The sequence below is a fragment of the Callithrix jacchus genome, chromosome 11 (assembly GCF_049354715.1).
Source record: "Callithrix jacchus isolate 240 chromosome 11, calJac240_pri, whole genome shotgun sequence".
In the NCBI taxonomy this organism is placed as follows: Eukaryota; Metazoa; Chordata; class Mammalia; order Primates; family Cebidae; genus Callithrix; species Callithrix jacchus.
The window spans coordinates 65,771,771-65,798,350 of NC_133512.1; the positions used below are offsets into that span (position 1 = coordinate 65,771,771).

The window sequence follows — 26,580 nt, forward strand, 5'->3', positions numbered from 1 at the left end:
GAGCTCCAAACACCAGTCAGTAAGGGAACCAGTCCTGTTTACTCTGCATGAAGAGCTGCCATGCCAAGGCACCGGCAAAACCGCTGTGCCAGCCACAAGAGTCGTGCTGGCAACCCGTGGGGCTCCTCCACTAGAAATATGCTGGTCTGTAAGCGACGAAAATTCGTCTGAAAGTGTGGCGTCGTCTCGTTCTCTGAGCTTTCACTGGGAGCTACAATCCTGAGCTGTTAGTGATCAGCCATCTTGGATCTCTCTGCTCAGAGAGCTCCAAGCTTTTAATGCAGGTAACGAATAATGATGATGTTATTGCTAAGATTTGGAGCATCTTAGAACTAGCCTGATGATAGGAACCTGGTGTTTGTAGGTAAGAAAGTACATGCTTGGTTTTCACTCTGTGGAGGTTAAGATTGGGAAGGCACATCCAAGCAAGCTGTGACTTAGGCTAGTATTGAGCTAAAAGGAAAATGAAGGAGGAGAGGTATAAATAGCTTGCATGTTCTGCACATGTACCCCAAAACTTAAAATGCAATAATAAAAATAAATAAATAAATAAATAGAACTGATAGTCCTCCAGCCAGGCTCACCACAAAAAAAAGCTAGAAGACACAATTTACAAAAAATATAAGTAAAAAGAGGAATGATTCCTGCTGATCTCATTAATATCAAGCAGATAATAAAAGAATACTTAGAATAAATCTATGCTCACAAATTTGGCAGCTTAGATGAAAATGACAGAAAGGCAGAAACTATATCATAACTACCCAAAGGAGACTCTGATAATCTGAGTAGGCTTACATCTATTATGATATAGAAGTTGAATCAATAAAAACTTAAAAAAAGTTCTAAGTAATAATTTCAATATTATTGATAATATTAGAGAGATAAAATGGAAGAAAGTCACATACTGAATCTTACAAAAGATACTTTAAGTTGGGGAGAGGTGATTAAGAAAGAGAAGCAAGTATTCAATGAAATGGAGAAAAAAATAGAAATGGGACAGAACAAATGCAAAGTAGAGTCAAACCCATACCTTAAAATAGGCACTCAGGGCTGGGTGTGGTGGCTCATGCCTGTAATCCTGGCACTTTGAGAGGCCAAGGTGGGTGGATTGCTTTAGGTCAGGAGTTCAAGACCAGCCTGGCCAACATGGTGAATCCCCATCTCTACTAAAATATAAAAATTAGCTGGGCATGGTGGTGGGCACCTGTAATCGCAGCTATTTGAGAAGCTGCAGGAAAATCACTTGAATCCAGGAGGCAGAGGTAGCAGTGAACCAAGATTACACCACTGCACTCCAGCCTGTGCGACACAGTGAGACTGTGTCTCCGGGGGTGGGGGGGGGGAAGGCACTCAGAATTTTAATATTCCATGAAAATATCAAGTATCAAAAGCAGGCTTGGGAAAACTCCAGGGGAATTGGAACAAGAAAGTCATTAGTGCTTTCTTTCATGACCCTCTAAGAGAAGAGTGGAATGAAATTCAGAATAAAGTCTTAATGTATAAAGGTAATTGAAAGAAAACAGCAAGTATAAAATGACTTCTGTTATGAAATTTGGTGAAGAGTCAAATTCAAGAGAGTCTGGTCAGCAGGCAACACAGGTTGTGTGACCACTAAATTTATCTTTATAGGTCTGAAATCTGTTTCCCAATTAATCCTTTGAAAAAACAGGACTTATCTTTGTTTCTCAGCTCTGTCATTTGTTAACCCACAGCCAGCAGATTAACAGGCCCCTGGTTATCATTTTGAACATATGAAGAAATAAGTTAAGACATCTTGTGGCAGAGCAAGATTAGAAATAATAATTCCTTGTTCCCAGAACATTTCTTCAGTATACCAACCACATCTCTTGTGCTGTGAATTTGTAAAGTTATATATTTCATGTAGCAACAACTCGAACAGTTATACCTGTCTTGGTCATGCATATAATTATTGTAAATTCAGGCATAGTTAATTATTAGTTGTGCCCTCTGGAGCATAAGGTATCTTCTTCTTCTTCTTGAGAGGATTATGAGGATTATAAATATAATATGAAAAACAAAAAATAATAACAAAATGTATATGTTATCAAATAGGAATAAACAGCCTTAAGAAGGTTAAGGTCATTGTTACACAACTGCAGAGCAGCAGATTCTGGACTCAAAGTCACGTATACTCATTCTAGAGACTGTCGTAGGATCCAGCACAGGATCCAGCATCTTCCTATGTTCTCAACTTGTGCTTCTGTGGTTTATGCTTGTACCAGGGAGAGTGCTGACAAAGGTTGACGGTAGTAGTAGTGATTGTAGTAGCCACATCAACAATAGGCTTTCTGCCTTTGTCGTACATGTTTGGGCTCTTTGACGTTATCACACAGAGCACTCACAGAAAATTTATAATAGCAACAGGGGTAGAAGAGCAAGATAAATAGCATTATTCTGGCCCCTTCCCTGATTCTGTGTGGCTACATATCTTTGGAAGCTGAAACACTTACAATGTGTCCAACAATGGCAAAAAGAAAATTGTGGGAGCCAAATAGTCTGGGTTGACAATATATTTAAAGTTCAGTTGTGTATCCCTCTTCCAAAAAAGAGGGTATGTCAGAGCTTCTGACTAACAACAAGACTTTTCTTTCTGACAACCCATGCATATGCATCTTTTCCATTTTGCTTCATTTATTTTTAAACGGACAAGGAAGATAGAAAAGTTTAGAGGAAAGCACTGGCTTCATTTAATTTAAAGGGTTAAGAAAGATACCAAAAAATTAGAACAAAATAAAGAGTGTATTAGAGAAAATTAATTTTATGATATAAATGGTCCAACAAATTGATTCCATGTTTTCGAATTATTTTTCCCTTGTTTAATGTTAATAGACATTTTTATTTGCAAAAAAAATCATAAATATTTTAACATTTACAGTGGTGCCACAGTTTATAACTTTAGTTCATGATTCAGGATATTCCTCAGTTTAGATCCTATCATTATTACTCTTGTCCTGGTCTTGCTACAGTTTTTCACTTCCATATGTGTTCACTCACTGCTCTCATCTAGCCCACCAGTTTACTTTTTTTTTTTCCTCCCAGAACAGTGTCTATGATTTTATGGTCAGTTTAAATCCCTGTGTAATATGATATCCTCCTACATCTATGTTCTCATTTCCTATGACACCCCCACTTATCCTCCCTTAGCTGCTCCTAAACTTCAGTGCATCCACTGATGTAGTTAGCCAAAAAAAAAAAAAAAATTGTTTTTCATTCCAAATGAAGCATCCACCCTCACTAATATTGACACATGTTTAACCCTTATTCTTAACATTCCTTGAGAAACCCACATTGGTAGGTATTAAATTACACAGATATCCTCTTTATTTGAGAGCGATTCCTTTCTAAATGTATCTATAAAGAAAAAAAATTCACTTACCATTGTGATTAGATCTCTACCTTATTTTGTTCAAGGTCAGAGATTTTGACTTAAGCATTAGGATATTTTAGGCAAACAGGTATTATTGTGGCTTTTTAGTAATCAGCTGGAAAGCTAAGTTATTTTTCCCTACACATACTAGCTTGGAATCAGCAATATTTTAATGTCTTCAAATAAAGAAGAGTTAGCTTTCAAATACATGCCATAGCAGGGAACATACATTTAAATGATGGGAAATTAAGGTCAAATTCCTGAACTGTTGATTTTTGAAAAACCACATAATAAGTAGCTCTCTAGAAAAGTATTTTGTCTTTTTTAAAAGGAGGACTTTTTTATAATATCACATAGAACAACCATATTTATTTTGCTAGCTATTTAAATACAAAATTTATTTTGCCCCTAAATACTTGCAATTTCAAGTTAGCCAGGAGGCATTCTAAACCAAATAGAATGGGAATTATTTTACGATTTACATTATGGAACTTTGGAGAGACTGGATTACATTATAAATTATTTTACTTAATTGTTACATTTTTTTTCAATTTACTGTCTCTGTTTTACTGTGGAACAAACGGACTTGTCTCCTTTATATTTTTAAATGTTTCTGAATGCAAATTTATAATGCTGCATAAATTGAATTACAATTCACTAGTTAGAAGTAATTTTCCTACTGTGTCATTGTTATGACCTCTGCTAATTATATAATTTTTTCAAATAAAATATAAACATGATTTTATCTTACAACTATATGGCCATTCAAAATAATTTCATAGACTAAGCAGAAACAACAGCCAGGTATTCATTGTCTGACTTTTATAATCAGTTTTTAAAAGCATTATTAGGAAAATAAGTAAATAAATAATTCTTAGTGACTTGAAAGGAATAGAGAACTGTAGAAAAATTATAAATTGGTTCTGCCTGATTAAACTCAAAAATCAAAAGGTATTAAACAGGTATGACCAGATGATATTGCATTGAAATTGTGCTCCTTCTAAGCCTATCCTTTGGCCACTGCTTGTATGATCAGCGATGCTCAGCCAAGCAGAAATCTGGACTTGAAACAGGTCAGCAAAAAGAAACATAATATAATTAGTAGTGACACTTGAGATTTAGCTGTTATTGTGATTGGAATAATGCCTTGTATATTATTAACTATGAACTTAGAATAAATATAACAGTAACCCACAAAAGTTACCATGGGAAGAACCAAATTATTTAGTGGAAAAGATTCTAAAACTTTGAATCTTGATATTGAATAGTCACTAACTTTCTCTGAACTTTAGTGTTTTTATACATTAGAGGGATTATATAAAATTTTAAGATAAAAAAGTCTTTACTACTTAAAAGTCATAGTTATTACTTAATCTGAGTCAATAGTTATTTTGGTATGATTTGCATCTATATACAATTTTATAGCAAATTTTATTTTATTTTAATTTGTTTTGTTTTAAGAGGGAGTCTCACTCTGTCACCCAGGCTGGAGTGCAATGGCAAGATCTCAGCTTACTGCAACCTTTGCCTTCCAGGTTCAAGTGATTGTCCTGCCTCAGCCTCCTGAATAGCTGGGATTACATGTGCACACCACCATGCCTGGCTAATTTTTGTATTTTTAGTAGAGACAGGGTTTTACCATGTTGGTCAGGCTGGTTTCTCACTCCTGACCTCGTGATCCACCTAGCTCGGCCTCTCAAAGTGCTGGGATTACAGGTGTGAGCCACCATGCCTGGCCAGCAAAGTTTAAAAGAAATATGATGATGCATACCAGAGGCTAGGAAGAGAAGTGGGAAGAGATATGAAGAAGGAATGGTTAATGGGAGCAAAAATACAATTATATAGAAGGAATAAGATTTAGTGATTGATAGCACAGTAGGAGGACTATAGTTAATAATAATTTATTGTATATTTCAAAACAACTGAAAGGGTAGAATTGTAATGTTCGTAACACAAAGAAATGATGAATGCCTAAGGAGATAGATATCCCAATTACCCTGATTTGTCATTACACATTGTTTGCTTGCATTAAAACATCGCGTTTACCCCATAATATGTACAACTATTTTGTATACATAATAATTAAAAATAAATATGGTTTCAAATTAGTATTCAATATAGTAACAGTAAATAGTATAATACAAATATGTGTGTAAATATATATGTATAAATAAACCATCTCATATAAGGTGTCCATCATTTAGTGCCCTTTACTATACATTTAAAGATAGGAACCCTTGTCGTACATTGGTTTATTTACCAAAAAATTTTAATTAATCTGTTTTTATTTATTTATTTTTTTGAGACGGAGTTTCGCTCTTGTTACTCAGTCTGGAGTGCAATGGCGCAATTTCGGCTCACCGCAACCTCCGCCTCCTGAATTCAAGCAATTCTCCTGCCTCAGCCTCCTGAGTAGCTGGGACTACAGGCATGCTCCACCACACCCAGCTAATTTTTTGTATTTTTAGTAATGATGGGGTTTCATCATGTTGACCAGGATGGTTTTGATCTCTTGACCTCGTGATCCACCCACCTTAGCCTCCCAAAGTGCTGGGATTATAGGCGTGAGCCACCACGCCTGGCCCACCAATTAATTGGTTTTTAATCAAATTTGGGCCTGGTGTACATTTTGACAATCTAAGTTTTTAAAATGTTATTATATATTACTGTGAAGATAACTGTTCAGCAACTGAAATTCTGACATAAAATTTAGAGTATGAAACATCTATTTTTATGATAATTACTATAATACAGGTATAAATATCAAGATCAGTTGGCATCATACATTATCTAAGTGACCCTGTAAAAGGAGACAAGATTTGAATGTGTGCATTTTTAGTTGTAGATGATGACTCTGAGATGATGACATCTGCAATATTTTAATTTTGCCACAAAGCCAAAATTTAGTTTTTCTACTGTTTTGTGAGTCTGAATAATAGCAGCAATTTATAGAAATTCTTTGAACTCAAAAGCTAATAACATCTTTGACTTTGCTTGCAGATGTTCCATATTCAACGTGCTCCTGGGTTTTGCTTAACCCTCAAGAAGGACCTCAGGACTAAACTATTACAAGTTTAGCAAAATATAACCTTTCTTTTTAAATTAAGGAGCAGTGTCTTTATGCATGATCATAAAGATGATTTAAGATAGATTTCTTTTTCAAGTAGCTTTTGTTGTATTTAGTAATGAAGAATTTCGGCAATTATGACTATAATACTACAAGTTACCTTAATTTCTTAGGAGTACTGCTTCACAATGAACCCAATGCTTTTTTCATTATCTTTGGCACTCCTCTCTTATGATCTGTATACAGCAAATTAAGTTCGTTCCGCTTACCACTTGCCACTTTTTGCTGCCCATTCTTGCCATTTAACTGTAGCTAGCATATACCTCAGATAAATAGTTCACAACTGGAAACGAGTGAAACACATATAATATGTTCTCTTTCAACATTATATACCTCTTGCTTCTGTGAACTCAAGGACATGTCAATATAATAATCACAAGGATGATACAATTTAGAAGAGAACTACATTAAAGGAAAACCATGAGGCAGACAGAGAAGGTACTGAAAAGGTAAAATTCATATGTAAGTCATTTTCTTCAACTACTTTGAGGCAAACCACCCTTAACTTTTTTCCAGTAGTCTTATAAAAAATAAAAATGAGGAGGAGAGCAGAAATTAAAATTAAAATGAGGAAACTGTTAGTTGATCTGATAATTAACTGTTTCTTTATTCATTTTTTTTTTTTTTTGAGACGGAGTTTCACTCTTGTTACCCAGGCTGGAGTGCAATGGCGCGATCTCAGCTCCCCGCAACCTCCGCCCCCTGGGTTCAGGCAATTCTCCTGCCTCAGCCTCCTGAGTAGCTGGGATTATAGGCCCACGCCACTGTGCCCAGCTAATTTTTTGTAATTTTTAGTAGAGACGGGGTTTCACCATGTTGACCAGGATGGTCTCGATCTGCCGACCTCGTGATCCACTCGCCTTGGCCTCCCAAAGTGCTGGGACTACAGGCTTGAGCCACCGCGCCCGGCCTTCTTTATTCTTAAACAACATACATTGTAGTTTTGTGTGTATCTAGATGTTTAAATAGTTGTAAGCAAAATTTAAAGCATAGGTAAGAGATTACAAACATTAAGTCATATTCACATTTATATGTTACTTAAAATATATGTTAAAAATATATAGAATATATTTGTACATTTGTATGTATGTATGCATATATGGATGTAATTAGTAGTACAAAGTAATTTTTTATATCTGTATATTCCCATCCAGTTTATTTATCTGCTTACATAGTTTTTAGGGGCTAGCCAACTATGATTGTTTGTATTACTGATCAACACTGATAACACACAAGGTTGGGAAATTTTTACCAGGTTTTTAAATTCAATAGTACCTAGAGAGTTGGAAAATATAAATTTGCTAAGTTATCTTGCCTATCATTCCCACATCTGTCCATTCTTCAGGTTGGATCATTCTTCTAAATATAGATCTATATCTAGATCTAGTTACATAGATAATAAATATATATTAACTATATATACAATGATCTCATATAGATATAAATTATATGCATTCTTTCTTCAACTTATTTAAACCTCTTGCATTGTTTTATTTTGAACAAATGTAACACAAACTATGTAGGAATATATATTATAATTTTGGTAATTAATTATTTTTACTATTTTCATATTTCTGTGTTAATATTGTCCCACATGTAAACTTTTAAAGTTCTTAATCATAGGGATTAAAGTATATTTTTAAAGAATTGTAAGTTGCCATTAGTAAGCTGAGTAAGATATCAATCAAACTTCCAACTACTCGAAATAATTTACAATAAAGATATAATATGTTTTCTCCAAATGAAAATATAATATGGAGAAATAATAAATGTCCAATAAATGTGAATGGTAATTTTAAGTCATCAGTATAATGTTTAACATCAAACATTGTAGTTATAAAAACAAATTAAATGCTTGATTCATTCTAGATAATTTAATTATAATATTTTATTTGATGCAAAGATGTCTTGCCCCCTAAATAAAATTTTTTTTTAACATTTTATTTATTTATTTATTTTTAAATTTTTTATTGCATTTTAGGTTTTGGGGTACATGAGCAGAGCATGCAAGACAGTTGCATAGGTACACATATGGCAGTGTGTTTTGCTTCCTTTCTCCCCTTCACCCACATTTGGCATTTCTCCCCAGGCTATCCCTCCCCACCTCCCCGTCCCACTGGCCCTCCCCTTTTCCCCGTAATAGACCCCAGTGTTTAGTACTCCCCTCCCTGTGTCCATGTGTTCTCATTTTTCATCACCCGCCTATGAGTGAGAATAGGCAGTGTTTCATTTTCTGTTCTTGTGTCCGTTTCCTGAGAATGATGTTCTCCAGATTCATCCATGTCCCTACAAACGAAACAAACTCATCATTTCTGATTGTTGCATAATATTCCATGGTGTATATGTGCCACATTTTTCCAATCCAGTCTATTATCAATGGGCATTTGGGTTGATTCCAGGTCTTTGCTACTGTAAACAGTGCTGCAATGAACATTTGTGTACATGTGTCCTTATAGTAAAACGATTTATAGACCTTTGGATATATACCCAGTAATGGGATTGCTGGGTCAAATGGAATTTCTATTTCTAAGGCCTTGAGGAATCACCACACTGTCTTCCACAATGGTTGAACTAATTTACACTCCCACCAACAGTGTAAAAGTGTTCCTTTTTCTCCACATCCTCTCCAGCATCTGTTGTCTCCAGATTTTTTAATGATCACCATTCTAACTGGCGTGAGATGGTATCTCAATGTGGTTTTGATTTGCATCTCTCTGATGACCAGTGACAATGAGCATTTTTTCATATGACTGTTGGCCTCATATATGTCTTCTTTTGTAAAGTGTCTGTTCATATCCTTTGCCCACTTTTGAATTGTCTTGTTTTTTTCCTGTAAATCTGTTTGAGTTCTTTGTAAATTCTGGATATCAACCCTTTGTCAGATGGGTAAACTGCAAACATTTTTTCCCATTCTGTTGGTTGCCGATTCACTCTAGTGACTGTTTCTTTTGCCGTGCAGAAGCTGTGGAGTTTCATTAGGTCCCATTTGTCTATTTTGGCTTTTGTTGCCAATGCATTTGGTGATTTGTTCATGAAGTCCTTGCCTACTCCTATGTCCTGGATAGTTTTGCCTAAATTTCCTTCTAGGGTTTTTATTGTGCCAGGTCTTACGTTTAAGTCTTTAATCCATCTGGAGTTAATTTTAGTGTAAGGTGTCAGGAAGGGGTCCAGTTTCTGCTTTCTGCACATGGCTAGCCAGTTTTCCCAACACCATTTGTTAAACAGGGAATCCTTTCCCCATTGCTTGTTTTTGTCAGGTTTATCAAAGATTGTATAGTTATAGATATGTTGTGTTGCCTCTGGTGCCTCTGTTTTGTTCCATTGGTCTATATCTCTGTTTTGGTACCAGTACCATGCTGTTTTGATTACTGTAGCCTTGTAGTATAGTTTGAAATCCGGTAGTGTGATGCCCCCTGCTGTGTTCTTTTTGCTTAGAATTGACTTGGCTATGCGGGCTCTCTTTTGGTTCCATATGAAGTTCATGGTGGTTTTTTCCAGTTCTGTGAAGAAAGTCAATGGTAGCTTGATGGGAATAGCGTTGATTCTGTAAATTATTTTGGGCAGTATAGCCATTTTCACGATATTAATTCTTCCTAACCATGAACATGGAATGTTTCTCCATCTGTTTGTGTCCTCTCTGATTTTGTTGAGCAGTGGTTTGTAGTTCTCCTTGAAGAGGTCCCTTACATTCCTTCTGAGTTGTATTCCAAGGTATTTTATTCTTTTTGTAGCAATTGTGAATGGCAGTTCGTTCTTGATTTGGCTTTAAGTCTGTTATTGGTGTATAGGAATGCTTGTGATTTTTGCACATTGATTTTATATCCTGAGACTTTTCTGAAGTTGCTTATCAGTTTCAGGAGTTTTTGGGCTGAGGCGATGGGGTCTTCTAGGTATACTATCATGTCGTCTGCAAATAGAGACAATTTGGCTTCCACCTTATCTATTTGAATACCCTTTATTTCTTTCTCTTGCCTGATTGCTATGGCTAGAACTTCCAGTACTATATTGAATAGGAGTGGTGAAAGAGGGCATCCTTGTCTAGTGCCGGATTTCAAAGGGAATGCTTCCAGTTTTTGCCCATTGAGTATGATATTGGCTGTTGGTTTGTCATAAATAGCTTTTATTACTTTGAGATACGTTCCATCGATACCGAGTTTATTGAGAGTTTTTAGCAGAAAGGGCTGTTGAATTTTGTCAAATGCCTTCCCTGCACTAATTGAGATAATCATGTGGTTTTTGTTTTTGGTTCTGTTTATGTGGTGAATTACGTTGATAGACTTGCGTATGTTGAACCAGCCTTGCATCCCCAGGATGAATCCTATTTGATCATGATGAATAAGTTTTTTGATTTGCTGTTGCAATTGGCTTGCCAATATTTTATTGAAGATTTTTGCATCTATGTTCATCATGGATATTGGCCTGAAGTTTTCTTTTCTTGTTGGGTCTCTGCTGGGTTTTCGTATCAGGATGATGTTGGTCTCATAAAATGATTTGGGAAGGATTCCCTCTTTTTGGATTATTTGGAATAGTTTCAGAAGGAATGGTACCAGCTCCTCTTTGTGTGTCTGGTAGAATTCGGCTGTGAACCCGTCTGGACCTGGGCTTTTTTTGTGTGGTAGGCTCTTAATTGCTGCCTCAACTTCTGACCTTCTTATTGGTCTATTCATAGTTTCAGCATCCTCCTGGTTTATGCTTGGGATGACACAGGAGTCCAGGAATTTATCCATTTCTTCCAGGTTTACTAGTTTATGTGCATAGAGTTGTTTGTAATATTCTCTGATGATGGTTTGAATTTCTGTGGAATCTGTGGTGATTTTCCCTTTATCATTTTTTATTGCATCTATTTGGTTGTTCTCTCTTTTCTTTTTAATCCATCTGGCTAGTGGTCTGTCTATTTTGTTGATCTTTTCAAAAAACCAGCTCTTGGATTTATTGATTTTTTGAAGGATTTTTCATGTCTCAATCTCCTTCAGTGCAGCTCTGATCTTAGTTATTTCTTATCTTCTGCTGGGTTTTGAGTTTTTTGATCTTGCTCCTCTAACTCTTTCAATTTTGACAATAGGGTGTCAATTTTGGATCTCTCCATTCTCCTCATATGGGCACTTATTGCTATATACTTTCCTCTAGAGACTGCTTTAAATGTGTCCCAGAGATTCTGGCATTTTGTGTCTTCGTTCTCATTGGTTTTGAAGAACTTCTATATTTCTGCCTTCATTTCATTGTTTACCCAGTCAACGTTCAAGAGCCAGTTGTTCAGTTTCCATGAAGCTGTGCGGTTCTGGGTTGGTTTCTGAATTCTGAGTTCTAACTTGATTGTACTATGGTCTGAGAGGCTGTTTGTTATGATTTCAGTTGTTTTGCATTTGCTGAGGAGTGCTTTACTTCCAATTATGTGGTCAATTTTAGAGTAGGTGTGATGTGGTGCTGAGAAGAATGTATATTCTGTGGATTTGGGGTGGAGAGTTCTGTAAATGTCCATCAGGTTTGCTTGCTCCAGGTCTGAGTTCAAGCCCTGGATATCCTTGTTGATTTTCTGTCTGGTTGATCTGTCTAATATTGACAGTGGAGTGTTAAAGTCTCCCACTATTATTGTGTGGGAGTCTAAGTCTCTTTGTAAGTCTTAAGAACTTGCCTTATGTATCTGGGTGCTCCTGCATTGGGCCCATATATGTTTAGGATCATTAGCTCTTCATGTTGTATCGATCCTTTTACCATTATGTAATGGCCTTCTTTGTCTCTTTTGATCTTTGTTGCTTTAAAGTCTATTTTATCAGATGAGAATTGCTACTCCTGCTTTTTTTTTGCTTCTCCATTTGCTTGGTAAATCTTCCTCCATTCCTTATTTTGAGCCTTTGTGTATCCTTGCATGTGAGATGGGTTTCCTGGATACAGCACACTGATGGGTTTTGGGTTTTTATCCAATTTGCCAGTCTGTGTCTTTTGATCGGTGCATTTAGTCCATTTACATTTAGGGTTAATATTGTTATGTGTGAATTTGATACTGCCATTTTGGTGCTAAATGGCTGTTTTGCCCTTTAGTTGTTGTAGATTCTTCATTATGTTGATGCTCTTTAGCATTTAGTTTGATTTTGGAATGGCTGGTGCTGGTTGTTCCTTTCTATGTGTAGTGCCTTTTTCAGGAGCTCTTGTAAAGCAGGCCTGGTGGTGACAAAATCTCTGAGTACTTGCTTGTTCGCAAAGGATTTTATTTTTCCTTCACTTCTGAAGCTCAGTTTGGCTGGATATGAAATTCTGGGTTGAAAGTTCTTTTCTTTAAGAATGTTGAATATTGGCCTCCACTCTCTTCTGGCTTATAGTGTTTCTGCCGAGAGATCTGCTGTGAGTCTGATGGGCTTCCCTTTGTGGGTGACCTGACCTTTCTCTCTGGCTGCCCTTAGTATTTTCTCCTTTATTTCAACCTTGTTGAATCTGACGATTATGTGCCTTGGGGTTGCTCTTCTTGCAGAGTATCTTTGTGGTGTTCTCTGTATTTCCTGCATTTGAGTGTTGGCCTGTCTTGCTAGGTGGGGGAAATTTTCCTGGATGATATCCTGAAGAGTATTTTCCAGCTTGGATTCATTTTCCTCGTCCCCTTCTGGTACACCTATCAAACATAGGTTAGGTCTTTTCACATAGTCCCACATTTCTTAGAGACTTTGTTCATTCCTTTTTGCACTTTTTTCTCTGATCTTGGTTTCTCGTTTTATTTCATTGAGTTCATCTTTGACTTCCGATATTCTTTCTTCTGCTTGGTCAATTCGGCTATTGAAACTTGTGCATGCTTCGTGAAGTTCTCGTATGTTTTTCAGCTCCTTTAATTCATTCATATTTCTTTTAAGTTATCCATTCTTGTTATCATTTCCTCGAATCTTTTTTCATATCTTTTTTCGAGGTTCTTAGTTTCTTTGCATTGATTTAATACATGTTCTTTTAGCTCACAAAAGTTTCTCATTATCCAACTTCTGAAGTCTAATTCCATCTTTTCATCACAGTCATTCTCCGTCCAGCTTTGTTCCCTTGCTGGTGAGCAGTTTTGGTCCTTTCTAGGAGGCGAGGTGTTCTGGTTTCGGGTGTTTTCTTCCTTTTTGCGCTGGTTTCTTCCCATCTTTGTGGATTTATCCACTTGTCATCTGTGTAGTTGCTGACTTTTCAATTGGGTTTCTGAGTGGACACCCAGATTGTTGACGATGAAGTATTTCTGTTACTTGGTTTTCCTTCTACCAATGTAGCCCCTTTGCTGTATGATTGCTGAGGTCCACTCCAGGCCCTGCTTGTCTGGGTTCACCTATAGCAGCTGCGGAAAAGCAAGGGATGCTACCAGTTTCTTTTTCTGCTATCTTTGTCCCAGAATGATGCCTGCAAAATGTCAGTCTTTTGGATATAGAGGGTTCAGGGAGCTGCTTGATTAGACAGTCTGTACTTTGTAGGAGCTCAATTGCTGAGCTGTGAGCTCTATTGTTCATTCAGGGCTGATAGCCTGAAAAAAAACCCTTTTTTTCTTAGATGCTTTGTCTTGGGGGGGTGGGGTTTGAGGCTTTCCTTGTGAGTGTCTGCCTCGCTGTCCTGCCCAGCTAGGAGGCAGTCAAGTCACTATTTGCCTGCCGAGGCTCCGCCCTGCTGGTGTGAGGTTTGCCCTGTTGCTGCAGGCTCTGCCCTTCTGCTGTGGTCTCCGCCCTGTTGCCACGGGCTATGCCCTGCAGCGGAGTCTCTCTGTTGTACCAGGTTGCTTCAGCAACGGCAGGCTACGTCAGCAATGGGCGTGTACCTCAGTGGGGGCTGATTGCCTCGGTAATGGCGGACACCCCTCCCCCACAGAGCTGCACTTTAAGAAAACGTCCTCACCGGGAGGGTTTGGAATCACCGTTTTGTTTGTCTCACTGCGCTAGCCCAAACGCTTTGTCCCTGGGATTTCCTGGGCTGGCTCACTGCGCAAGTCCCGTTCAGTCTCAAGTTTAGCCCTTCCAGGTCTCAGTTTGCTGGTTCAACAGGGCACCCGTAACAGTGCACTTTTTATGGAGCGCTGTGGAGTGCCTCTGCACTCCGGCATGGGCCGGAGCCGCACCGGCTGCCAGCTACACCAGCCAAGACCTCTGCCTGGCGTCCTGCGTCTCTTTTATATCTGGGAATTTCCCCGTTCTGTGGGCAACTAAGATCCATCTGGAAATGCGTCCCCGACTCACCCTCTCCGCGCATCCAGCGAGAGCTTCAATCCTGGGTTGTTCTCACAGCGCCATCTTGAATCCTCCCCTCTAGATAAAAATTTTTACCAGTGATATTTATTAACAATTCAATTATTAATTATAGTGGATTATAAATAATAACCTAAAAGCCAGTTCAACAGGTAATACAGAATATCTCTATGGTGATTAAGTTGATAGCAAAAGAAATCACTTAATATCTAGATAACTATTTACGAACTGCTCAGCCTGTATTTTGCAATAATTAAATATATATCCCTATAGTTCAACATTTAATTTAGACATAGATATTTGAGAAAGTCAGGAGTTTTTTTTTTTATAAATAAAACAGACATACTATTAAACAGCAGTATGTGTTTATATATGTACATGCCTATATAATGTACTTTATAAATGTAATTATAAATAAAGCAATGAGTGAAAAGCTATGGAGATTTATGATACTATGACAATTAGAGTTTCAAATCACTTTGAAGTTTCCATTAACTTCCTTGTCCAACCATGATTAATTGTTAAACTCTGTAGTACCTCCACCATGAGGTAGGAGAGCATGACCACAACCCTCTGAAACCTTTGCTATTTGAAGTAAAGCTAAAGAGTGGCAATTATTTAGAAGACAAATGCAGTGTAGTTTTTACAGATCAAATGAGTTCCAGTGCTTTAGAGGGGTTGTAAACTCAAATGTCTACAGTGGTCACACAGGTGATATAAAAATATTTGAACATATTAACAGTTTTTTTTTAAATGCAAAATAATAGGGAGTAATTGAAACATTAAATTGTCCCTTGAAAAGCACTTAAGTCTCATGAAAAGACATTCAAATTCAAGATTTCACAACTTTGTCAGGTAAATAAAGCCTACCTCTGGCCTGGATTCAGTCCATGTACTGTCAGTTTAAGGACTTACATAGTAGGATACAAACACCCTACTTATTGTAATATATGTCTTGTATGGTCATTGTACAAAATATTTAAAATAGAGAAAAAACATATAAATAGAATAAATTCCCAAATCCCATATGTTAAAGACCTAATATTTCAATGCATTTTCTTCAAAGTGTTTCTCCACACATTTTAAATAGTTGTCACAACATTCCATATTGCTTCTGCAATGAAATAGTAGAATTATTAATTTGAGTTACATATTGAACATAAACATTTATTTTAACACCTATATTATAATCAATTACATAGATAGGCAGTACTTTGCCATTCCCCCCAACTGGCATTAATTTTTTTTCAATATTTTAAATATCATACCACCGTGATGAGCTTCTTGCTTTGCTTTTTTGTTCTTTTTTCTTTTCATAAAGATATATTTACAAAAGTAAAAATAAGTTAAATTTTATGGATATTTTTAAGGATCTTCCAAATTCCCAAATTACTCTCTAAAATGTGCCTTATCTCTAAGAATTGACAGAATTGTCTCTTTCCCAGAATAACTTTGTCAAAATAACAATTATTTTTGAAGTCTTCACTAATTTGCTAAAAGAAAATCATGTAGTTACATCATACCATTATGACAGCGCTTGAATGACAAGGCTTTGCTGAAACAAAGTTTGGTATAAATAAAATGTTAATCCTTTTGGCCTCATCACTTCCCAGATGGCATCTCTGAAAAAATCTTGAAATGTAAAGAAACCATATGACTAGATTCCAATTCTTTTTACATGACATATGCTCCTTTCTGTTGACATATTTACATTTAGGTTGATAAAATTTCCCAGTGGTGTCTAATTTGACAAACACGTTTATAAAAAGAAGTGGCAAAAAGTAATAGCTTTACTTTCACAATTTAGGACTAAAAACATTGATGCTTTAATAAGATCACAAATAAAGTAACTGTGTTTTGAATGCAGAAGACTTAAAATGCACTTATGGAAAGATCAAGTCAATTGTTTCATTACTTTTTGTGGACCATTGATTTGCTTTTTGACCCAGCTTACTTTACCTGGTCTCACTGGGGCAAAATGTTACACAGTAAATTGTTCATGTTCTGGACTTTCTCATTCTAGCCAAGATAGGATTTTGTCTTTCATTGTTATATACCTTGGGAGTTAACAGGCATTCATAGCTGAATAATTATACCATGGCAGGCATATAATATCTGTATAAACTCAAATTAAGCTCCTATTAAAAACATAATCTGCGTGAAGTTTGAATACACATGCTTTCTGTTTTCCTTAGTTTCTACCATTAATTTTAATGATGACAAAAAGCAGATGAATTATGGCCCCAATGTTTATTTGGGGAACCCAGATAAATTCAGGTACCTTAAATTTAAGAGGGCAAATCCTATTTAATCCAGCTCTAAAAACTGTGTGCATGTACATATTATTATTAGAATGGGAATGGGTAACATGATACTAACTTTTCACAAACTTGAAAACAAAGTGGCTTTGTATATTTTTGCAAATAAAGTAGAAAATATGTTAATTCATTCTATTTACCTTTAATATATTAATAGTATAACATGAAGAGCACATTAAATACACCTTTATCTGTCATGGTCAATTCAGTTTAGACGAATTCAGGGCCTAACATATGCTTGAACTACAGGAACTGCAAAGTTATGTTAGGAGACAGTAGATATGGTATAACAGCACTTTATGTCTGAAGTGTATCAGTAAAGTAACATAGTTAAATAAATCAAGTACAAAAGAAATCAGGTTTTTATGATCTCATCACTTACTGCCATTTCTGGAAACAGGTTACCTGACTTTGCTACAAACCAGCCAAGTGAAATTAATCATGACTTGACTTTTTCTCTGTCTCTTTGCTACTTTATCTACAAAGTAGAATAATCACACCATGTATTTCAGGGGATATCATGAGGATAAAAAAGTAACTGCCTACAAAGCACTTAGGAGATTGTTTTTGGCTAATAGCTGTTTAACAGATATTCACAATAATTATTCTAGAAAATGAGTTATTCACATGCTATCTATCATAGCAAAGATATGCCATAAGTGTACCATAAACGTATCTGTGGTAATAAATTATAATTAACTAAATTTCTATAGTTTTTACTTATGCTTCCTTATGTTAATACATGTTTTTATTTCATTTAATACTGGAATCCATAGAGGATTTTCATTTCTTAGATAAAAATATTGACACATCAAAGATATTCTCAAAACTTGTTTTAGATATACAATTAATAATTTTACAATGAGGCACTGAATCTAGATTTCATAATCGATAAACCATAACATTTTTACTACACATACCATAAAGGTTAAATAATGGGAAAATTCTAAGTCACAGAAAAGCTGTATAATGCCTGGAGACAAAAATATAAGAGGTAAGATTTCTGTTATAATAGAGAAGCACTTGAGTGGATACAATAGAAGTTGAAGTCAATGGCCAGGTAGAATGATTCCTTCCTATAATCCTAGCACTTTGTGGGGCAGAGGTAGGCAAATCATTTGAGGCCAGGGGTTTGAGACCAGCCTGGCCAACATGGTGAAACACTATCTGTACTAAAACTACAAAAATTTGCCAGGCTGTAGCACAAGCCTGTAATCCAAGCTACTTGGGAGGCTGAGGCAAGGAGAATCACTTGAATCCTGGAGGCAAAATTTGCAGTGAGCCACCGAGATGACACCATAGCACTCTATCCTAGGCTACAGAGCTAGACTCTGTCTCAAAAAAAAAAAAAAAAAAAAGGTAAAATTAATGAGGACAGAGGCAAAGCATTCCTACTTAGATCAGCTTTCTGGAAATGTGGTCTAACTCCATGATAAATATTACCTTTCTTTCTATTTTAGATTCTATTAGAGAATCTCCAGAAACAGAGGTTTTAATCAATAAAAAATTCGAGCCTAGATATAACTAAAAATCAATCATACATATTATGAATATTAAATTGGATTATATTTATATTTATGTAACTGGAATAATTTTACTACTTAATAGGCAAAATGCATTTTTGTCAAAATGATTATTATACAGTTTCTTTGTAGTTGCTAAGATTTTTTTCCTGAAATGTAGAGTTTTTGAAAACATAGTGGCTACTATATGGGTAAGCATAGTAACTATAATTATGATTCAAAATATTTTAGTAAACAACTACATTTTTAGATTTAAAACAAAATATTATAATTATTATACATCTAAAACTACTCAAAACTATTAATTAATATAAAAATAAGTTAACATACTCAGACCTAAATTTTCTCATAGGTACACATCTTCCTTAAACTTTAATCTTTCACTGAAGTTCTTTTTTCAATTAATCATAGTAACTTACTTGCAGCAATTTATTGTTTGTTTTATTGAAGGGAAAGGTAAAATTCTAATGAAATATGGCTGTAAATCATGGTTTAATCTAAGGTAGGGTTAATATATTATAAACAAGGCAGAAAATTATACTTTCTTTATTCATGTGACTCCATATTTTAAATTCCTCAGCACTTGGTGACAGAGATCAGGGTTACATTTCTGTACATCTTTCCACAATGTATATTGTCAAATAACTACTTCTGACAGACTAATTTTATGAAGCTTATAATTAGTAATTGCTTTTATATTCTTTTGAAGATCCAAGGACTCTTAATAGCTTGCAAATTTGACATAATTGTGGAAAGTAAGGAAATTTCATACAGGCCAGGAAACCAAGTTTGAGCAGTTTGATTAGGTAAAGAAAGAGGGCTGAGGTTCAACAAATGAATTTATAAAAATAAGTGAATTCCACATAACAATATGTAGAGAGTGCAAAGGAAAACAGATTTTAAAATCTGGATAATCTCTGTATTTATTTACAAGGATGGAAACAAAGAATAAAAGCAGAAGTAAATGTAGATGCTCAGAGTGGTAATACCTTAAAATTGTACCGTGTTAGAAATGGAAAGACCTTTGCATAACTATATTAGAACTTCTTATCATGACTACATTAAAGTCCATAAATTTTTAAGTTTGCTGATAAAACATAGGTATGATTTGTTTTATTTTTTAGCATTTTTAAGCTTTTTTAAAGCCATAGCTTTGTTGGAACATCAAAGAGGACTCTGATGCAACAGATGTTAAGAAACATGAGTTAAAGAAGCTAAATGACTTGACCAGTTGCAAAATACGACACTTAAAATTCCTTTAAACTGCCATAATGCATAAGAAGACCTAATTCTCCCCTTCCCAAGCGATAGCAAATCGTTCTTTGCCTGCTACCCGGCTTGTGTGCCTCTAAATCATCTCTGTCACATTCATCATAATATTGCACCTCTTTGATGTTATTGTTCTGCAGCTAAAATTATCCCTGTGTCACTGGCACCTTCTGAATACAGACTCAATTGCTTATTTTGGCATAGAAAACTTTCCACAGTTTGGGCCCCATGTTTATTTTCTAGCTTCATCTTTTAATATATGTATATATTCCTCATTGTCCAAACTCAACTTTATGTTATTCTTCAAGTATGAATTATATTTATTTTCTTTGGAAACTTTGCTGGTGCTATTTTCTCTAGATAGAATAATCAGTTTCTCTGCTTTCCTCTGCCCTCTCTCTGTGGACTCTACTGGCCTCCTACACCTACATCAAATGGACACAGACACACATGCCCATGCCCACACCCACACACACCAGTCTTTCTACAAAATACATTTTCAAATACTCAATCAAATAAAGCTATTGTTTAGATACTAAAACAGATTAATTACTCTCCCCATATTGAACTCCTATGGTTTCCAGTTTCCACTAAAATTGTTTTAGTGTATTATACATACACTAAAATAAAATTGTTTCTACAATTTTAGTGTATTGTTTAGTGTATTATACATACACTAAAATAAAATTGTTTCTACAATTTTACTATATTGTTTGGTGGAAATAATATTTATTTGTGAATGCTGCCTTTTTATATAGTGATTAAACCCATGTCTTTGGAATAAGATATCATCAAGTTCTTACTTCCTCCATGATTAGCTTTGTGATACTATATACAAAATGTCTCAGTTTTCTCATCTGCAAAGCAAGTATTATAATAATAGTATGGTTCTCATGAAGATTAAGTGAAATAATATATACATAAAATTTTAAGGCATTGTTAACACTTAAAATAGCTAACAAATAATTTACAAACTCTGTAATAGTGTATGTGATGTATTATTGTTATGTAATTTTTTCTTTACTTTGTGGTATACTTGAGATTCACAACTAGATCTTTCACCTCCATATTCCAAATACCTATATAAATCTTACATAGTAACAGCTCGATATGTATCCACTGAGTCATTAATATATTCGTGCTTCAAAGACTTATATAAATTAATAAAGGTTCTAAAATAAATACAGTGGTGAAAATTTCAAAAATATATATGTCCTTAAACAGAAACTCATATTTCACAAACCTAAGCAGCTTCTCCAGTTTGTTCCTCTACTTGCCTACATCCCAGAGCTGTCTGCAGTAATTTCTATTGAGTAAAAATGGTCAGGAAAAACACTACTGGAATGATGGGTTACACAGGAGATACATTACCTTAATCGGAAATAAGTTTCTGTTCTGCAAATAAGTAATTTGATAATTTTACCCATCAGTGAGATTGACCCTTATGAGAGGGATAATATTTATTAATAAGCTTAATATAAAAATTAGTTGAAGAATTACAAGGCCCAATGAAAATTAAAAAGGAACAAGATTATAAAGATAAAGGGACTTTAAACTATAGGTTTTATTTTTTAATCTTTTATAACAAGAGTTGACTGATGTTTGAAGTCTGTAAGCATCAATAATATATTAATAATAACACACATACCACCAAGATGTTAGAGTATCATATTTCCCAAAACTCACTTTAAAACCTGGTAATATTTAAATTTTGTAGGCTAACATCTACTACACAATTGTGTTCATATCTGTGTCCCATCCTTAAGTTATTAGCTCCTAGAGGCTAACTCATTAGCCTCTGTATGTGTCTTTGCTATTCTTTGTATGTAGTCTTTGCAGTCTTTTCCATCCATTTACTAATTTTTTCACTCATTCATTGATTCTTTTATGAGCTTTAACTCAGTGCAAAGCTCTGTCTTTATATTTGAAAAAAATGTAGTTAGATTTGTCCCTTACCTTAAAAAAAATCTCTAATAGAAAAAAGCAATAAATACATCACCGAATATCAAGTTTGAAATTTAAAGAAAATAACAGAAGGATGGTATGAATAGATTGCTATGCAAGTTCCAGAGAGAAATCACTTTTTTCTAATGGGAAGAATCAATGAATGTTTAATGTACTGTGCATCATGGCCTGACCTTTACATAACAGGTAAAATTTGTACCTGCTTAGATTAGGAAAACTAATGTACTTGTGACTGCAAGTACATTAAGAATGACGTATAGGAAAAATAGGGTGTGTAATTGTTCATCTGTATTGTCATTAAATACCACTTAGCATAACTCCTGCCCCCGACAAAAAAAACCCAAAAACTAAACTAATGTTTTCAGTATGATCTCTCCTTGTAGGTCTAATGGACCTACTACAATTTTGGTCTAATGTCAAATTTTCTCTTCCTTGAGGTCCTCTGACTGCTGACTTGACTTTGTGTGCTGCTAAGGGCACAGGATTCAGGATTTGGATCTGCATTGTTCAATAGAAGCTTGCTGACAATGGAAATATTCTATACTTGACTTTATTCATTATGAAAGCCACTAGTTTCATGTGACTGTTGACATCTTGAAATGTGGCTCATGAAGCTGAGGAATGGAATTTTTCCTTTTGATTCGTTTACATTAAATAACCACATGTAACACATGACTGTAGCATTGCACAGTAAAGATCTAAAGTCACTTTTTTAGGAAAAGTAAATTATGGATAAATTTGATCTGCAGAAGGATCTTTGGTCAAACTGCAATATGGCTTAGTATTTCCTTTGACATCCTATTATACTCTTTATTTGCTGAAGCCTGTAGTTTCACTCTGTATAGTCATTGCCTATATATTATTATTAATTCAAGTATGTACAAAGGAAGACTAACCACTTATATCAGCAGGAATCTCTGAAGACTTCCAGGAAGTGACTATTGAATTTTATCTCAAAGGAATAGAAGGTCACCCTCAGGTTGGGGGCTGAAGGAAAGGGTCTCAGGCAGAAATGAGAAAAGCAAAGCATGGCATGACTGGGGAATACTCAATAATTCAGTGTAACTGGCATCCAAAGTGTCTTTTGTGAGAAACAGAAAGGGAGAAAATGCAATTTGAAAAATAATCATAATAATATACATTCTAATACTGTCCACTGTTCCTGGCCCATAATTTTATGAAATTTCCCACCTAAAATATTCATCCTACCACAAATATAAAGGTTTCCTTTCCTTTCCTTTCCTTTCTTTTTCTTTTACAAATGCCATTTATGTTTTAATCATTAAATAAAACAACTAAAATTACAACTTTGTTACCTAAATTTATGACTTGGACAAGATTGAGATTCAGAAAATTTATTGCCATGAAGTCACCAATGGTTTATAATTTATAAGACTTTGGATTAGACATTAGCACAGTTATTATTTCCTCTAATGCCTTACCTCACCACGTCTAATACCATTCAGGAAATCCAAAAGACAAAGGGAAAGAGTGGTCTTGAAAGCTTAAAACAGTCGTTGAAAACTGATGCAATCATGTAATAAAATATGGCACAATAACTTATATGATATGCTCATAGCATCTGCTAAAGCAATTAGAATCTGTGTAGCTGAAGTTTTATTCATATATTTCTACAGTGAAAACTGTTTCAGCCCAAGTAAGACATATAAGCTATGCAGTTTAATTGTGTATATTGGTCTTAGGATTTTCAGTCTTATTACTTACATATGTGATCTATTTTACAGTCTTCCAAAACAGAAATCCACTGGGTAGCAATCAGATTTCAAAAGTCCTTCCAAGTAAAGCCAGATAGTGGTCTATGTGCTATTTTCTATATGATAACATAGGGTGTTAATATGCAATTATATTAACACTATTTGTTAATGATAATTCAATATCTTCACACATCTAAATTAAGGTCTTGCTCATTAGATAATAGAAATAGCAATATAAGTGTCTGTTTATATCAGTGACATTAAATTTATCAGATAAAGAGGATACTCTGTTTTAATTGAGTATTTTCATACACATTCTATGTAAATGTAAGTTTTAGAGATTCTCAACAAATTATTTTAATGGATTGGCAGTTTAATGCATTTTGAATGAATGTCATATATTAAGAAAAATAATGTATTTTCTCTTATATAATTTTTTTTTGGAAATCTTTCCAACTAGCTTCTCATCTATCTAAAAGAAAGAAGAATTTTCAATGCATTGTTAGAGGTCAAAATATTTACATATATTTCAAACACACCTTATGATTTTAACTGATACAAATTTCCACTGTGACATAAGATATTTCAATCATTGTAGAACAGAATAAGTTTACTGTAACAACTATAAACAATGGTTAAGGGAAATTAATAAATCTGTTTCAAGGGCATGCTAAGCATTTTGTAAACATTATTACAAGAAGTCTTCACTTCAACTATGAGATTTTCCTATCTGCTTCTGAGTTTCAGAAGGGTGTAGGAACTTGCCTGAGGCACAGGGCTAATAAAAGGCACAGCCAGAGATAACACCCAGTTCTGCCTGATTTCAACATCCTAAAAGCCCATTATTACATGTAATGGGCATGAATTTTACACTACAAACATGTGTAAGAAATGTCATTTTATCTCCTTATCCAAAAATCAAATTACATTTATTTCAGGTCCTCATCTCACTAGACTGGAAAGGAAATTCAATTTATTTGGATTCTCTATGGAATCGCATAAGAATATAGATTCACATGGTAGATTTTCAGAAATTTGTGTAAGAGTTACATTAAAAGGAAACGTATTGTGTATCAGTAAAAGAGATGACTAACTTAGTATTTATTTATGGGGTTGAACAAAAAGGAGGAAAGGAAAGGGATGCCAGCTTTGAACACATTACCTGACACCATGACGAAGGATAGTTTTTCATCTTCTCTTGAACCGTAACTGACATGCTTAACCTCTCTTCCTATGAGGTCTGATCCTTTACCTTGTAAATCAAATGCTGCATGAGATTGGAAGTACTTCTCATCTACCTTGGCATTGTCTGATTAACTCGGATATATGATCCCAGACATAAACATGTTATGCTTTGAGGGGATAGCACTTCTGTCTGTGACAGTATTGTAAAATGTCTTACCAAGTACAAGAAATGTTATCAATATTTATAACAATACTTTCCACCACACTACCACTTTTTGTTCTGCTGCTACTTTTAATCCGTAATAGTTACATATACAAATTTTAATATTTTATATGAATTGTGACAATAGAGGATAAGTATTTTATTGTTTCCTTTTTGCTATTTCCTAAATTTTAATCAAAATACATATATATTTAGATATTCCTTTAATGATTCTTCTAAGCTTTTGAATAGAATATGTCATTTCATATAATTTTAACATTTAAGCGCCTATGATAAATTCATATTTGTGAAAAAGTTTGGAATTTGGTGATTTATATAATCGTCTTTATGTAATATTTCTTTCACATTATGTTAGGAAAGTTGAAAATGATAGCAACAACCTGTGTTAATTTCAATGTTATTTTGACTCATAATACAAACATTATTAATAGAATAAAAGTAAATTATCTTTTTTAAATTTTGCTGCTTTTAAAATGTTTTAAATAATTTAACCCTTCCAATTAACTTGTGAGGTTAAATATCCTTATCTGTGCTGACATTTTCGGACCAGAGGCTCAGAGACACAGAAAACCAGAGCTAAGCTGGTGCCTGGCTCATTGCGTTTTCCACTGTAACTTAGTACAGTTCTGTGAAATCCCATAAATTATTGCACAGTATAGATTTTATAACTAAGCTAAAAAAATATCATTGCTGCAGGACAGCGATGTACCAAACACAGAATAAATGCAAAGAAAGAATAATGGAATTGGTAATTCTCATTCACAGTAATAAAAACAAGAGCACTTGGAATTTCTTCCTTTTTTAACTTCTGTCCCTAATTCAAATGAGATTTAAGAGTAGTAATTTGAAACCCTGCCATTAGTTCCATCAGAAATATTAAATGTTAAATAAAATGATCCTTATTGATCATAAAATGGACACCATTTACTATCCCAAGATGGTAGAAAATACTTTCATGTGAATAGTAGAGAAATTGCCCCCCCCATTAAAAAAAGCTACTTTATTTCAGTCTGTGGGCAATTTAATGTGCTACTGGAAAAAAAGCATATATATTCTGATCTAATTAATTCCCAGGGCACTTGGTTCTTAAAAGAATGCTCAGCAATGTCCCCAGATTTACTCCACTGTCAAATATAGATTGCAGTAGGTAGACACATTGACAACAGGGTCTCAATCATGAATTAGTTATTTCCTTATCAAGATTTTTGTTGTCACACTTTCCTGGACACATTCTACCTTGAGACATATATATTTTTTATATGTAGTCAAAAGTTCACTTATGTTTCAGAGTACTTAGAGACCCAACAGAGCAGGCTTTCCCCTGGTAATAATGTGCTTGTTATTCCAATGACACCACCTCCAGGCATACTACTCTCCTAACCTGGGATATTTCCCTCTTAGAGAGGTGAATGAGGCATTTTAGGTACTTCACCTTCTGCTGATGTAACTTAAAAATACACAAGAAGCATGCAGGCACCAAAGATGTATGAAGGACATAGTGGGGAAAATAAATCTGTTGGCTATTTAGCATGTCTTCTGGAAAGTACATATCGACAAGATTGTGTAATTTATTCTAGTCAACTAACGTAGTGAATTGCTATTTTTCTTTTCTACAAAGAAAGGAAATGAGTCATTTTATTTAAATTTAAAATTCTTTCCTCAAAGACCATTATGATAG

General features: G+C 34.7%; 1 protein-coding gene across 5 annotated transcripts in view; it reads left to right on the forward strand.

Moving 5' to 3' along the window:
* Positions 1-26,580, forward strand: part of SEMA3A (semaphorin 3A) — a 530,091-nt gene that overhangs the window by 407,893 nt on the left and 95,618 nt on the right. The gene's annotated exons all lie outside the window — the stretch shown is intronic.